The following is a 10,892-nucleotide window of genomic DNA, read 5'->3' on the forward strand; positions in this document are numbered from 1 at the left end:
TACTTGAATAGACATAAGATATATTCATAACCCCCCAAATAAATTACACAAATATTGTTGGGAGAGGCTCAGTTTGACAGTAGTTTTCATGAAAAAGAGCTGGTAGTTTATCTATGGGACTGACACCCACCCATGATGTAGTTCAGTAGGCAAAGAGCCAGTGCAAACGGAGGCCACACTGATAAAATTGTGAAGCTTGGGTCAGGGCAGTGCCATTCCCACCGAATCAGGGGTGCATTACACCACATTGGAATATTAAATCCATTTCCATGCCTCTCACTGTGAGGAAGGAGCTTCTAACAGGGGAGCTATTTCTAGAATTCTATGATCTACAGCAGGGGTGAGGAAATGGAGCTGTTTCATCTGGAGAGGGCAAGACTTTGCAGGGCACAGTATCATCACCAAGAATATTTGTACTCTGTGCCAGCTTCTGTTTGAAGGGCTCTATTTGTGTATTATCATTTGATACTTATAAGAACCTTAGGAGTTATTATGACCATACTCTCCCTTTTGCCTAATACCTACAGAATCGGAAGCCCTAAGATGACGCAGCTACCAAGTGATAGGGCTGGAGGGTCAAAGCCACTGGGGGCTGCCTCAGGATTGCCTACGTGTAACCCCATGCTGTCTCTCAGCTGTCTTTAATGATAACAGCATAAAAGAGGTTGCTCAGTGGTTAGAAACTTCAGCGGGGGCAGATCCCAGAAGACCTTCCCACAAAAGTGGTGGGTTATCTCCTGCGAGTGGTGTTCAAGCTGAGTGATGCTCTGCTGAGGGTGATGTGGGGGAACCCTGTGTAGGAGCAGGCTGGGATGGATAAGCTCCAAGGAGTCTTGGAACTTATGAGGTTCTGGACTTTTACTTGCTGTGGTGTCGTTCCCGGGATTGGATTCTAAGAACCATGGAGGGGTTATCAGTTTTACTATACAGTTTTCATCTGCCACGTATGCAACCCCAAACACTCCCTTAGCCCTCAGGTGAAAATGAAAATGCTTTTCATTGTTTGGACACACCCTTACCTATTTGTGTGTTATTTTGGGTTATCATAGTCTGTCCCCTGGCTGGCAGTTTTATTTTACAAAACAATTCCTCATAGCCTTGCTTGGGGCTGGAAGATGCCATGCGAAAACCTTGTATGCTATAGTTAATAACACTTTATTGTGCTGTGATGATCACTGTAGAATCCTTTGCAAAGATACTTGAACTTAATGGAAGCCAGTGTGCCCCCTCATGCCTGAGATACATGCGGTCAATGCCTCATACATTGCCCGATTGAGTTCTTTGCACAAAAGCTACCATTTTTTAAGTACAAGAAAACCCACCACCAACAACAAAACAGGTCCATGTTGCTCTTCGAGGGTGATTCATTGCATAAGAAAGAAACTCATGGTTTGTGTTGCTGAGCAAAATCAAAAAGGTTTGTGGGTCATGCTTGCGTAGCATGTGGTTAGTTATCTGAGTCATAAGCCCATGAACTCTGTGAACACTTGGGAACCAGGGAGCAGGTTACAGGGAGCATCTGACAGTATTTATGTAGCAGAGAGAGAGGGAGGAACACAAGGCTGAGCTGGAAAGAAAGCATAGGGATCGGTTAGAGGGGAGGGGAAGAAAGCTGATAGGTAGGAGGGAGGGTTAGAAAATCAGGCACCTGGCCAAATAACGAAGAAACAAGTATCGCCAGGTGAAATGCAAGTTAAGGCCTTAAAAATCAGAAATTCGGGAAAACATGAAGTTACAATTCCCAGAGTGTCACGAGCTATCTGTGAAATTGGGCAACCTTATCCCAGAACCTCTTAGTAAGAGAGGCTATTTTTGCCTCTAAGTTCCAGAAGGCTCCGCATGATGAAAGAGGGGGATAATGTGAGGCGAAGCAGCGTCCAAAAGGCACAGACCCTGGTGTGTGCAGGTGGTTCTTTTGATGACATGGACCAAACCCCTTCCCACCACCCCCTGCAAAGGCATTGGCTGGGTCCTCTGTCCCCTCCTTTTCCTGACACACCTGGAGGCTGTGACCTATTAAATTGGAATCTGAATACTTTGCCCAGGTGGCTGGTGTGTGTGTGTGTGTGTGTGTGTGTGTGTTGCATTTTATTTTAACAGGAAATGAGAATAGGAAGAAAAATAGTTCTTTATCAATTTTGCATAAAGGATAAGTGGAGAAGTTTTTAGGCTCTCCAAACATCTTTCCCAGTGGTCCATGGGAGTCTCTGAGATCCCTGCTACGTGTGTGCAGTGTCCACTGGCATACGCACTTGTGCATTCACCTATACACACAGCACATCTACACATGTATATGCAGCTTAGATGTAACTGTCAGATACAGAGTCCTTTCCGCAGTGAGATGAAACCTTTATCCTTAATCCTATTCATTCTATGTATGCATACATATTATTGTGCCAATAAAAAATAATTTCCAATTAAATCAGTTAACAAAACAGAAGGTTGTAGATGGTGAAGCAAGAAGGGATGCATGCTACCAGCTGTACCTTACCTGGGGCCCTTGCTTTCTATGACCTTTCTCATGTACTCTTAGGGTTGTGTCACAATCAAACAGCACTATCTCACTTTTTGGGGCTTCCCAGACCCTTGCTCTTCTCAACCTGTCTCTTCTGCTAGAAATGCATTCCAGTCTGAAAGGCCTTCCTATACATAGTGAAGAAATTTGAAGAGATAACCTATTTACCCAGTTGAAGTTAATCCCAGGTAGCTTCCCATGAGCCTGTTTGGTTGGGCCTAAACCCTAAAGCAGGGCCTCTCATTTTCACCTACTGGGGCACTTAGAAGAACATGAATATTTTAAGGTGCACTAGGGTAGATGGATGCTGCTCCTCACTGACAGATGTGGCCAGTCTGGAGCTCTGGTCACCTCAAACCATGCCTGGCTGCCTCCGGGTCTAGGGAATCAACAATTCTCCATCTTGTAATAGACTCACTGCCTCTCTCCCATCCGAGTACTAACCAGGCCCGAGCCTGCTTAGCTTCCAAGATTAGATGAGATTGAGCATATTCAGGGTGCCTCTCTCCTGTCTGGTTTGCCAGTCCTTCTTGGGTCTGATCCTGCAAGTTAGATTTCTTGATAGTTTCAATCATCCCCTTCAGAGATAAGTTTTTCCATAAGGCCTCTCCTTGAGGGGCCAACCCCTACATGCCTCCCACTTGGGTCTTGCCCCAGCTCCTCCCAAACCTCTCCAAGCTCTTCTTCATGGCTTTTACACCTCAGTCCAATATGACTGCCTTTGTGAGGCCTCCACCAGTCAAGGTAATGCTGGTCTCTCACAGTAGCTGGTCTTCAGAGGACCAGCCTGTTGTCTTCAGAGTGCTTATAATTTTAAAATTGTATTTATTTGTCTTGTTTCTTCTCTTTTTTCTTCTGTAGGTCTCAGGAAGACAGGAACTTGTTTCGTATTCCCAGGGCCCAGCATAGTGTCTGCGCATGTAGGAGCATTTGTTGCATGAATGAATATAATTCTGGGGAGAGAGGGATTTTTTTTTTTTTTTTTGTCACAGGCTAATTGGGATTATGGTACCTCATTCAGAGAACACCACTGTCAGATTCCCTTTTGTCTGTTCTGGGGTCTCCAATGCCATTTCTCCTGAAATATTTTGATGAATTTCAGCTGATCAACCATGAGAGTTTTCTTTTCCTTTTTTTTTTTTTTTCATATACAAACACTTAAATTCAATGTGATAAAAGCTACTTACAAGCCTGAGGCTTGTAGGAAAGAAAGAAACTTCTTTTGTTGTTGGGTTAAGCACATTTCATCACATCCAAGTTTTATTTCCCTGAGGCTTTTCTTTGTCAAGCTTGGGAAAGTGCTGTTTCCTAGGAGAACCACACAAGAACAAACTTCAAATATAAAAGAGAAAAGCATCCCTCAAAGCAAAAATCAGAGAAGCATTTTAGATTGACCCCCCCTCCCCCAAGATCAATTGCAATCTTTTTTTTTTTTCTTTCAAGTGCATTACTTTTCTAAACTGACTCGAACCAAATGGAACAAGAACCTTTTAGTCTGTATAAACCTAACTGGAAATAGATGAGCATGCCAGCAAATAGGCTCAGGAGGGATTTATCTTCCTAAATTTCAAGGTGGTAAGCTGCTTTTGGCAATGTTTTCTCTCAGGAGAACTGAGTGTGTCCTGCGCTGAATATTATGCTGGACAAGGGGAAGAAAGAAGATGTAAATTGGAAACCGAATGTTTCCAGTGATAGAATTATAAAAAAAAAAAATCTTTTTTTAAATAAAAATCTCATAAAATCTTTCCATTGATTATGCCACATAAAGCCAATCACTTTCTGCCTTCCTGGGCCAAGCTAGAAAAGCCTGGACAGTCTTTGCTACAAACCAGAGCAAAGAGGGAGACTTTTCTTGTCAACTGAGCAATGCTTCCCAAACTCACACTATCTTAAGAGTCACATGGGAACTTGTTAAAATGCAGAGTCTTGGGGGCTTCTCCTGGAGGTTCTGATTTAGTAGCTCTGGGTCTGAGTATGAAAGTTTATATTTGGAACAAGTGTCCTAGCTGTTTCTTCTGATTCAGCAGGCTTGAGGAAAGGCATTGGATAGTTAGCCATGTTTTTTCTTTGGTGGATCCACCAATTTTTCCAGGCAAGCTCTAATCACTGCCTCCTGAATCTTTGAATTCTTTTTTTTTTTTAATTTATTTGTTTGTGAGAGACACAGACAGAGAGAGGCAGAGACACAGGCAGAGGGAGAAGCAGGCTCCATGCAGGGAGCCCAACGTGGGACTCCATCCTGGGTCTCCATGATCACGCGCTGGGCTGAAGGCAGCGCTGAACTGCTGAGCCACCTGGGCTGCCCTGAATCTTTGAATTCTGAGCCAGAGAAAGACTCTTAGTATGTTCCCTCAGTGCTATGGTTGTGGTTCTGCGAACAGTACTCAGGTCCTCTCTCTGGCGGGATCTTGGTGGATATGCCACAGTGGTAAAGGCGGAACTGAGTGTCAGGAGAGAGCCCTTTAGGGATGGAATGGCCTTTTCCAGCACTCGATCTCCACCTGGGGCTCCCTCCTTATGTTCCCGGTACAATCACACCTCCCCCCCAACTTCCACCTTAACCTCTAAGCTTCTTCCTGGGTGTCTGTCTCTACTGGAAGTCCACAGCCTAATGCTCATCAGTGCATTTCCACTTCAAACTCAGCTGGTGCAAGACTAGAGTCATTTGCTTTCCTCTCCACCCCCAGATCTGTTCTTCTCTGGAACCCTTCTTCTTCTGAGTTACCTCTTCTACCAAATAGAATCATCATCTACCCAGTTACCCAGGCCAGGATCCTGACTTCTCCCTCTTCCTGATTCCTTACATCTAATCCCACATATCTGTTTAAGGCAGTGGTTTGCAACCTTGGCTGCAAAACAGAATCATGTGGGAAGATTTTAAAACATACCCATGCCTGGGCTCCACTCCCAGAAGTTCTGGTATAATTGGTCTGTGGTGAGGTCAAGCCATGGAAAGCTTTTAAAATTTCCCAGGTGATTCTAATGTGCAGCCAGTGTTCCCTCTCTGTTCCTGATCACACCCTTCCACACGAGGCAAATCTGATCAGCAGGGCTGGGGCTAGGGGAAAGAGAATAAGGCATTTACCTTGGGCACAAAATTCAAGGGAGCATCAAGGCCCCAGTAATCAAGATTGAATAATATGTTGAAAAATCAAAATTAATGCCCAAAAGTCTATGATAAACAACACATCAACATTTTATAAAAACAGGCTGTTGTGGTTTGTTTGTTTTCCAACCCTGCATTATTTCACAACAGGAGCAATTGTTTCAGGCTGCGGTTCCCAGGCTTGTGTGGCTGTCAAGTCCCTCCCGAGGGTTTAGGAGGATCAACAAAGGCTTGTAAACAGATTGGGCAATGGGTTTAGATTTTTTTCAATGGAGAGTTTCCATTTGGTTCAAAATGTGGGAGATATTTGGATAAGTGCAAACAAGGAGCACTCATTTTGCCTTTTGCCTGAGATCCCAGCACGACTCAACACAGCATGGGCTTTTCACACCCAGGGCTTGATTCCTGCCTTTGGGATATAAGCTCCGTGTGAGCTGACCAAGACCAGCTCTGCAGCCTCATCTATTGCTGCACCCTGTTGTGCATTTGTGCTCTAGCCATAATAGATGCCTTGTGATTCTCTGGACATATCTTGATTTTGCTTGCAGATAAGCTTTTCCATAGGCACTTTTTCTGCCCCATGGATATGGGTCATTGCAGTCAGCTGAGCAGTTTTTTGTTTCTGTTGTTTTTGTTTTTTGTACTGCGCAGAAACACTTGGCTGAGATGGTGAGTAGAGTTGGAATCTAGCCTTGCTCCACTTACCAAGTCCTGTGTCCTGGCATGAGGCTGCATCCCTGGGCTTGGGGGAAGGTGAGGGCACATTTTCTAATTCATCCACCCATAGGAGGCACATTTTTCTAGTTTGCCCAAAGACTCCCTGCTGGTGGCTGCTCTGAGTATCATTCCCTACATCATCTGTCCCAGGAATTCCTGCCTACCAATTTAAGACTGAGCCCAAACTTTTGGACTCCACTGTGAAGTCTTCCTTGCCCTCGGTCACTCAGCCAGAGAGACTCTGTGTTCTAAGTTTCCACCTCACATTCTGTATTCTTTTATGATGACAGCTATCTCAGTGATTGTAATTATGTGAACAAGCATGGAGCCCCATGGCTGGCAGATCAGTTGGGCATATATAACAGTCAAGAACAGGATGGTTCTTCTTTAAGGATGTCTTTGAAGAGCACTAGAAATATCAGTGGTAAAGGAAAATATTCAGACAACTTTTCTTCTTCTTCTTCTTCTTCTTCTTCTTCTTCTTCTTCTTCTTCTTCTTCTTCTTCTTCTTTTCTTCTTTTTTCTTCTTCTTCAGGACACCAACAACTGGTTCCTGACTAATCCAATCAGAATGGGTTGAGGTAACAATTCTGACTCTAGCTTGTTTAATAACAGAGTTTTATTTCTTGCTTATACTACATCTTCATCATGGAATCCAGATGGATGGAGCAGCCACTGTTTGAGATACTGCATGCCACCATCGTAGAAAGAAATCAAATTCCTGAGGGTCATGGACTGACAATTTATTGCTTCTGCCTGGCATTGACCTTGGAAGTGACATTGTTTCTGGCCTAATGTATCAGCCAGATTTAGTGTCATGGTTCCACCCAGCCTCAAAAGTGCAATCCTGCCATGTGCCTGGAGATGGGAGGGTTTGAAAACATTTGGCAAAGAACACTTATGGCCATCAGAGTTAACACTTTCCATAAAATTGACTGATTTTCCTTATTTCCTAGACACGTCTGCTGCTTGTTTTGGTGTTTAGAAAGGAAAGTTATCAATAGCAGGACATGGCGTGATAACAACTGAAGCTAAAAACCAAAAGCGTAGTCTTTTTTGGAAATCTTTCAGTGACATCTCTGCCCATAAATAAAGATTCTTGTGGGATATGTGTCTATTTCATTTTACAGATGTAGTTCAGATTATACTGTTAAAAAACAGCAGAGTGGCCATGGCCCAAATGCAGTTTTAGATGACACTCTTAGTATCTTAGAAAGATATATATATATATACACACATACATACATATATCTTTATATATGATATAAAATACTGTATAAATATATAAAAATTAAATGCATAACTATTGCATGAGTATATATAAACACTAAATACATATAAGCATATAAATATATGTATATATACACACACAATTGAAATAAATTACCTAATTCATCCAAAAAATCAATGACACTGGATGTGAAAACCATTTGTAAATTGTAAAGTGCTAACATGTGAAGTGCTGTTTAAAATTAAATTACCATTAGTATAAAGGACTAGTCATCCCAAAGATCCATCTGTTCTAAGATCTTATCCTTCTATGAACATTTCTTTGTTTTTTTCCCTGAATTTTTATTTGCTTTTAAAGCAAACCCCTCATAATAACAAAGATAGCAAACATTTTTTAAAATGTGAATCAGCTGTAAATTCAAATCAAAAATCAAAACCCTCAGTTTTTCCAGATAGAAATTGCCCTGGGAATAATGCCACTGAGATCGATATTAATGAATTCAAAAATGAATTGCAGATTACCTCTACACAAGGTTCTTCCACACACAAATAAAGTCATTCTTTGAGTGATGCATGACATCAATATTGGAAATTCATCATTCACCTCACCTCTCAGATCTGACAGTTCAAACATCACCATAATCCAATCCCACTGATTTCCTCGAGACTTTCCAGGTAAGGCATTCTACTATTGTCAGCAAAGGATGCATCCTTGTGCTTCCTGAGTCTTCCACTTTGAAGTCCTTTGAATAAATAAATTCCGATTCATGTTAAAATGTAAACTTAATTCTAACTCATCTATCTGTGAAGAGCAGCAGATATGATCTCTCACAGGAGACCAACAGCTTAGAACTGACCTGAGCTATGAAGACGTTTCCAATGACTCCACGTAGAAGCCTTTACAGAGATGTCAACCATGTCTTCTCAGAAGTAAAGGTCTTTGTGATTGTTCCCATTGAATGTTAATTGAGAAGCACTTTCTTCAGTGAAAAGTACAGAGGCTTTTAAAGTACCAAAGGAAGGAGAAATAGATTTTCTAGTTTATTGCTAATTAATTGTGCGCTTTTAAAATAGATGATTAGGCTTCATCTGAGGAAGAGACTATAGAAGTATCTTCTTTAACCAACTGAGCTTGAAGGAAAAAAAGAACCTCGTTCTGCTATAACTTAAGGGCTTGATGTGTGACCACCGTGGGTCCTTATGTCATTAGAGATAAGTTTCTGGGAAAAGGTAGATTTGGAACTGATTGTGGAATGAGGAAAAAAAGGATAACAAGGCATGAATCTGACCAATCTGAAGTAGATATAATCCTAGGAAAAGAGATCATTTGTTTAAAAGAAGAGATTCTCTCTTAATAATGGTAGAGTAAGAAAATTTTAGCCTGACCAGACCATAGCTTGAAATAAAACATGTTAACTGGAAGACCTTTTAAGCTCACGGGGAGAGCATGAAATTTAATGTGCAGGGAAACAAATCTTTGGTGGTCTTTAGATCAGGAAAAAAATAATCAAGATAAAGGATATATTAACTCTATAGGTATTGTATTAGCATCATGCACTGAGCTAACCAGCCACATAACACTGGGGAGATATTTTTATAATAAAGGTTTTTACTGATACCCTTCTTTTTGGATAAATAAATAAAGTCAGAAAAGGACAATCTAAAATACTTAAGAGAATAAGCACCTTTCCAATTATACAACCCAGGACATAAAAGTAAATGAGTTTGAATCTTCAAACTGTTGGGCCGATGGGACTGGGGAGCCTGAGGGAAACCTGTAAAATGGCTGATGGAAGGCCAACATTCAGTACACCTACCCACCCCCTTCTCCTTGCAAGTCAAGTAATAATCCGGACACTTAGCAGGCTTATAAAACCCGTGACCGTTGCCCTAGCCAACTTGAAAAAACAAGACCCGGAAGAAGACTGAAACCTGAAAACACCACCAAATAAGGAAACTTCACCCCATATCTCCTTACCAACCCTCCCGCCAAAAACTCCTTATAAACCCTCCTATAACCTGTGACGTCTATACCACATGACCAAGCCAGGCGTAGCTGAATGGACCAAGGGTGGGTACAGGACCCATGCGCAGTCAGTTTACAAACTGATTGTAAATTAAGAGGGCCACTGCCAGAGAGCTCCCAGTCAGGAGCAGGGATGATAAGCTGGACCATCTATGGTTTTAATGGGTTTATTAAAATGTGTCTGCCAACTCAACAGAAACCTTTCCTGCCTGCAACACAACATAACACAACAGGATTATGTTGAAGGTGTCCCTGTTGACACTTTTGGGATAAAAATTAGGAGGATCAGTGATGATGATTTTCTTTCTTTTTTTTGTTTTTAAACTTTTTTTTAAAGATTTTATTTTATTTTGTATTCATGAGAGAGAGAGAGAGAGAGAGAGGCAGAAACACAGGCAGAGGGAGAAGCAGGCTTCATGCAGGGAGCCCGACGTGGGACTCGATCCTGGGTCTCCAGGATCACACCCTGGGCTGAAGGCGGCACTAAACCGCTGAGCCACCCAGGCTGCCCTGATGATGATTTTCTTCCAGATCATGGGTAAGATTCCATGGCTTGTTTTCCCTCTCAAGTTGGGTTCTTTATGTGGTTCACTAAATAGTATGCCCTCTAACGGGTCAGAGTCTTAATGTTAACATTTTCCCTCAATTTTGTATTACCAATAAGGGCAGAAGGTCAAACTCTTTGGTCACTTACCTGTATACTGGTTTGTTCTGAGAACACTGCTCAGGGCACAGATTTTAAAAAGGAGTAGCTACCTGAGTGTAGCAGGAAAATATATGAAATGTTGGAACATTGTGTAGGGAGTGAGCAAGCACTTGAACAGTAGTTGAGGATCCGGATTCTAGTCAATTCTGCCATCTAACAAACCATATTATTCTAGCCAAATCCCTTTCCTCATCTGTAAAAGGAGGCAACTGTGTCCCTGAAATTCTCTGCATTGTGCTATCTGCCCCAGAGAAAACATAAGCTCCACCAAAGCACCACTGTCTGCTTTATCTGCTTAGGGACCAACAGCTCCTGGTACCTTGCAGGTGCGAGGAAATACTTGGTGATATTGAACAATTCATGCTGTATGTTGCTAATTAAAAAGGTTTTTTTTTTCCATATATGGAGTCTTAGCTATTTTTCAAATTGCTTTGGTCTGAACTATCACATTTGATTGTCAGGGGGTCCACGTTGTACTTGTTAACACAGAAGTATAGGCATGCCTTGTCGAATGGGAAGAGGAGTGGCCTGTGATTTGGAAGACTTGGCCTACCGCTAACTACTGTGTGTGACTTTGGGGAAGTCTTTCCAT

The sequence above is a fragment of the Nyctereutes procyonoides genome, unplaced genomic scaffold (assembly GCF_905146905.1).
Source record: "Nyctereutes procyonoides isolate TBG_1078 unplaced genomic scaffold, NYPRO_anot_genome, whole genome shotgun sequence".
Taxonomy (NCBI): domain Eukaryota; kingdom Metazoa; phylum Chordata; class Mammalia; order Carnivora; family Canidae; genus Nyctereutes; species Nyctereutes procyonoides.